Source organism: Bombina bombina, chromosome 8 (genome assembly GCF_027579735.1).
Source record: "Bombina bombina isolate aBomBom1 chromosome 8, aBomBom1.pri, whole genome shotgun sequence".
Taxonomy (NCBI): Eukaryota; Metazoa; Chordata; class Amphibia; order Anura; family Bombinatoridae; genus Bombina; species Bombina bombina.
Window position 1 is genome coordinate 233,262,382 of NC_069506.1, and position 6,744 is coordinate 233,269,125.

Sequence of the window (6,744 nt, forward strand, 5' to 3'; positions counted from 1 at the left end):
TTTTTAATGGTCTTAAAGCAGTTTCTGCAGTAATTTGAGTGTCAGTCTCAGTATATAATGAGGACATAGAAGAGAAAAATGAATCCAAAGAGTTTAGGACAAGATCATTAATTTCCAAAAAGGAATTTGCCCAAATCCTAGGCTTACCTCTAAGGTAAGAGATAACAGTGCATACCTTGATACGGTCAGAGCTGTAAGTCTTAGGCTTGAGCATAAATACCAATTCACATGCATTTTTAAAATCACAATTTTGGCACCTCTCTAAATGAAATGTGTCAAGTGGGCTAACTTTTGGTTCAGGGGCTTCTATAGGAGTAGTGCGTGTTGAAGTCAGGGATGCTATGGCAACTTTCATAGTCTGGTGTTCAGTATGTAAGTCCTGGAATCTTTGTGTTAATATGTCTATGTTGAGTGAGATTCATAACGTGTAGTAATTTCTGTTTGCTCCATGATACTGAATAAAGTTTAGGAACATTTTTTATATGAAAATATAAATGTAACTGATATTAATGCACAAATAGGAGAAAAACAATTTGAAAAAAATGAGAAAAATGTCCCAGCAAAGGTTAAAGTACATACAGGACAACTGATGTTGAAAAAGTCCAGAGAAGCAATAAATAAAAAATAAAATAATTTCCGCAAAGCTTACTATTAGCGAAATCAGGAAATTGAAATATTAGCAGATAGGATATTCTGAATAAGCAGGATGGCAAGGGATTACCTTAGAGAGAGTGAGGAAGCAAACACTGAAGGCAGATCAATCAGCAGGCTAACAACAAATAAAGATTAAAAGTACTTACTGAGAATGTAGATTCCAACAGGTTTTTAGGTAGGTATACATACATGGAAGTGGAATAAACTGGAATAAGAATGAGTTCTGAAAAACAGCAGAGGAAAAAAGATTCAGTTTAAACACAGCAGGCAGTATAGGATCTCTGAGTAGAGACATAGGCCTCTAGTTATCAAGCCGTTGACTTCTTGCATTCAACGGCACCAATACGCTCGCCTAAGATCGCCTAACATCGCTGCCGCGGACCTGAATACGTTCTCTAAAATTATCAAGAAAAGCTGTCAAAAAGCTGCGCACCAAGTACGGAGCGATGACAGTGGACTGTTGTTAACTAACAGTAATCGATTTCGCTGCTCTTCGGCTTATTCGCAGCTTTCTTGGTACCCTGTCACTAAGCACCCACACTATACTATACTGTTTTACCCCCTATACCGCCACTCCCGGACCCCACCGCATCTAAAAGAAGTTATTAACCCCTAAACCGCCATCTACATTATATTTATTAACCCCTAATCTGCACCCCCCTACACCGCTGCCAGTATATTCAATTTATTAACCCCTAATCCTAAATCTAACCCTAACCCTAACACCCCCTAACTTAAATATAATTTAAATTGATCTAAATAAATATTCCTATCATTAAAAAAATTATTCCTATTTAAAAATAAATACTTACCTATAAAATAAACCCTAACGGCTAGATTTAGAGTTGGGCGGTAGCCGTGAAAACCAGCGTTAGAGGCTCCTAACGCTGGTTTTAGGCTACCTCCGGTATTTGGAGTCACTCAAAAAAGGGTCTAACGCTCACTTTTCAGCCGCGACTTTTCCATACCGCAGATCCCCTTACGTCAATTGCGTATCCTATCTTTTCAATGGGATTTTCTAACTCCGGTATTTAGAGTCGTGTCTGAAGTGAGCGTTAGAAATCTAACGACAAAACTCCAGCCGCAGAAAAAAGTCAGTAGTTAAGAGCTTTCTGGGCTAACGCCGGTTCATAAAGCTCTTAACTACTGTACTCTAAAGTACACTAACACCCATAAACTACCTATGTACCCCTAAACCGAGGTCCCCCCACATTGCCGCAACTCGATTAAATTTTTTTAACCCCTAATCTGCCGACCGCCACCTACATTATCCTTATGTACCCCTAATCTGCTGCCCCTAACACCGCCGACCCCTATATTATATTTATTAACCCCTAATCTGCCCCCCACAATGTCGCCGCCAGCTACCTACACTTATTAACCCCTAATCTGCCGTCCGCACGCCGCTGCCAGCTACATTATCCCTATGTACCCCTAATCTGCTGCCCTAACATCGCCGACCCCTATATTATATTTATTAACCCCTAACCTGCCCCCCACAACGTCGCCGCCACCTACCTACAATAATTAACCCCTAATCTGCCGACCGCAAAGAGCCGCCAGCTACATTATAGCTATGTACCCCTAATCTGCTGCCCCTAACACCGCCGACCCCTATATTATATTTATTAACCCCTAACCTGCCCTCCCTAACATCGCCGACACCTAACTTCAATTATTAACCCCTAATCTGCCGACCAAATCTCGCCGCTATTCTAATAAATGTATTAACCCCTAAAGCTAAGTCTAACCCTAACACTAACACCCCCCCCTAAATTAAATATAATTTTAATCTAACGAAATTTATTAACTCTTATTAAATAAATTATTCCTATTTAAAGCTAAATACTTACCTGTAAAATAAATCCTAATATAGCTACAACATAAATTATAATTATATTATAGCTATTTTAGGATTAATACTTTTACAGGTAACTTTGTATTTATTTTAACCAGGTACAATAGCTATTAAATAGTTAAGAACTATATAATAGCTAAAATAGTTAAAATAATTACAAATTTACATGTAAAATAAATCCTAACCTAAGTTACAATTAAACCTAACACTACACTATCAATAAATTAATTAAATAAAATACCTACAAATAACTACAATGAAATAAACTAACTAAAGTACAAAAAATAAAAAAGAACTAAGTTAAAAAAAATAAAAAAATATTTACAAACATAAGAAAAATATTACAACAATTTTAAACTAATTACACCTACTCTAAGCCCCCTAATAAAATAACAAAGACCCCCAAAATAAAAAAATGCCCTACCCTATTCTAAATTACTAAAGTTCAAAGCTCTTTTACCTTGCCAGCCCTGAACAGGGCCCTTTGCGGGGCATGCCCCAAGAAGTTCAGCTCTTTTGCCTGTAAAAAAAAACATGCAATACCCCCCCCCAACATTACAACCCACCACCCACATACCCTAATCTAACCCAAACCCCCCTTAAATAAACTTAACACTAAGCCCCTGAAGATCATCCTACCTTGTCTTCACCTCACCGGGTATCACACCGATCCGTCCTGGCTCCGATATCTTCATCCAACCCAAGCGGGGGCTAGACATCCACTGAAGAAGTCCAGAAGAGGCTCCAAAGTCTTCATCCTATCCGGGAAGAAGAGTAGATCCGGACCGGCAACCATCATCTTCCAAGCGGCATCTTCTATCTTCATCCGATGAGGACCGGCTCCATCCTGAAGACCTCCACCGCGGACCCATCTTCATCCGGCGACGTCCAACTGAAGAATGACGGTTCCTTTAAGGGACGTCATCCAAGATGGCGTCCCTCAAATTCCGATTGGCTGATAGGATTCTATCAGCCAATCGGAATTAAGGTAGGAATATTCTGATTGGCTGATGGAATCAGCCAATCAGAATCAAGATCAATCCGATTGGCTGATCCAATCAGCCAATCAGATTGAGCTTGCATTCTATTGGCTGATCGGAACAGCCAATAGAATGTGAGCTCAATCTGATTGGCTAAAATTGTTGTAAGATTTTCCTTATGTTTGTAAATATTGTTTTTATTTTTTGTAACTTAGTTCTTTTTTATTTTTTGTACTTTAGTTAGTTTATTTCATTGTAGTTATTTGTAGATATTGTATTTAATTAATGTATTGATAGTGTAGTGTTAGGTTTAATTGTAGGTAATTGTAGATATTTTATTTAATTAATTTAATGATAGTGTAGTGTTGTTTTGTTATTATTTTAACTAGGTAACTATTAAATAGTTCTTAACTATTTAATAGCTATTGTACCTGGTTAAAATAATTACAAAGTTACCTGTAAAATAAATATTAATCCTAAAATAGCTATAATATAATTATATTTTATAGTGTAGCTATATTAGGATTTATTTTACAGGTAAGTATTTAGCTTTAAATAGGAATAATTTATTTAATAAGAGATAATTTCGTTAGATGTAAATTATATTTAACTTAGGGGGGTGTTAGTGTTAGGGTTAGACTTAGCTTTAGGGGTTAATACATTTATTAGAATAGCGGTGAGCTCCAGTCGGCAGATTAGGGGTTAATAATTGAAGTTAGGTGTCGGCGATGTTAGGGAGGGCAGATTAGGGGTTAATACTATTTATTATAGGGTTAGTGAGGCGGATTAGGGGTTAATAACTTTATTATAGTAGCACTCAGGTCCGCTCGGCAGATTAGGGGTTAATAAGTGTAGGCAGGTGGAGACGACGTTGTGGGGGGCAGATTAGGGGTTAATAAATATAATATAGGGGTCGGCGATGTTAGGGCAGCAGATTAGGGGTACATAGGGATAATGTAAGTAGCGGCGGTTTACGGAGCGGCAGATTAGGGGTTAATAATAATATGCAGGGGTCAGCGATAGCGGGGGCAGCAGATTAGGGGTTAATAAGTGTAAGGTTAGGGGTGTTTAGACTCGGGGTACATGTTAGAGTGTTAGGTGCAGACGTAGGAAGTGTTTCCGCATAGCAAACAATGGGGCTGCGTTAGGAGCTGAACGCGGCTTTTTTGCAGGTGTTAGGTTTTTTTTTCAGCTCAAACAGCCCCATTGTTTCCTATGGGGGAATCGTGCACGAGCACGTTTTTGAGGCTGGCCGCGTCCGTAAGCAACTCTGGTATCAAGAGTTGAAGCTGCGTTAAATATGCTCTACGCTCCTTTTTTGGAGCCTAACGCAGCCTTTATGTGGACTCTCAATACCAGAGTTATTTTTATGGTGCGGCCAGAAAAAAGCCAACGTTAGCTTTTCGGGTCGTTACCGACAAAACTCCAAATCTAGCCGTTGGATAGCTACAATATAACTAATAGTTACATTGTAGCTATTTTAGGATTTATTTTTATTTTACAGGCAACTTTGTATTTATTTTAATTAGGTACAATAGTTATTAAATAGTTATTAACTATTTAATAATTCCTAGCTAAAATAAATACAAATATACCTGTAAAATACAATTACAATTATACCTAACACTACACTATCATTAAATTAATTACCTAAACTAAATACAATTAAATAAAATTAAATAAAATTATCTAAAGTACAAAAAAAAACCCCCACTAAATTACAGAAAATAATACAATAATTAAAAAAAATTTCAACTAATTACACCTTTTAATCTAATCCCCCTAATAAAATAAAAAGCCCCGCAAAATAATAAAAATCCCTACCCTATACTAAATTACAAATAGCCCTTAAAAGGGCCTTTTGCGGGGCATTGCCCCAAAGTAATCAGGTCTTGTACCTGTAACCCCAACATTACAACCCACCACCCACACACCCAACCTTACTCTAAAAACCCACCCAATCCCCACTTAATGAAACCTAACACTTACCCCTTGAAGATCTTCACTTCTTCACCCAACCGGGGAGAAGTGGTCCTCCGGACGGCCAGAAGTCTTCATCCTATCCGGGCAGAAGAGGAACTCCAGATGGGTAGAAGTCTTCATCCAGGCGGCATCTTCTATCTTCATCCATCCAGAGCGCAGCGGGTCTATCTTCAAGACATCCGACGCGGAGCATCCTTCCAGGCCGACTAATTTAGTGTAGGGTAGGGATTTTTATTATTTTGCGGGGCTTTTTTATTTTATTAGGGGGTGTAATTAGTTTAAAATCCTTGTAATTATTTTATCATTTTCTGTAATTTAGTGTTTGTTTTTTTTGTACTTTAGTTAATTTTATTTAATTGTAATTAATTGTAGTTAATTTCGGTAATTGATTTAATTATAGTGTAGTGTTAGGTGTTAGTGTAACTTAGGTTAGGTTTTATTTTACAGGTACTTTTGTATTTATTTTAGCTAGGTAGTTATTAAATAGTTAATAACTATTTAATAACTATTGTACCTAGTTAAAATAAATACAAATAAATACAAAGTTGCCTGTAAAATAAAAATTAATCCTAAAATAGCTACAATGTAACTATTAGTTATATTGTAGCTATCTTAGGCCTAGATTTGGAGTTTGGCGGTAGCCGTGAAAACCAGCGTTAGAGGCTCCTAACGCTGGTTTTAGGCTACCGCCGGTATTTGGAGTCAGTCAGGAAAGGGTCTAACGCTCACTTTTCAGCCGCGACTTTTCTATACCGCAGATCCCCTTACGTCATTTGCGTATCCTATCTTTTCAATGGGATATTTCTAACTCCGGTATTTAGAGTCGTGTCTGAAGTGAGCGTTAGAAATCTAACGACAAAACTCCAGCCGCAGAAAAAAGTCAGTAGTTAAGAGCTTTCTGGGCTAATGCCGGTTCATAAAGCTCTTAACTACTGTGCTCTAAAGTACACTAACACCCATAAACTACCTATATACCCCTAAACCGAGGTCCCCCCACATCGCCGCCACTCGATTAAATTTTTTTAACCCCTAATCTGCCGACCGCCACCTACGTTATACTTATGTACCCCTAATCTGCTGCCCCTAACATCGCCGACCCCTTTATTATATTTATTAACCCCTAACCTGCCCCCCACAACGTCGCCGCCAGCTACCTACAATAATTAACCCCTAATCTGCCGACCGCAAAGCGCCGCCACCTACATTATAGCTATGTACCCCTAATCTGCTGCCCCTAACATCGCCGACCCCTATATTATATTTATTAAC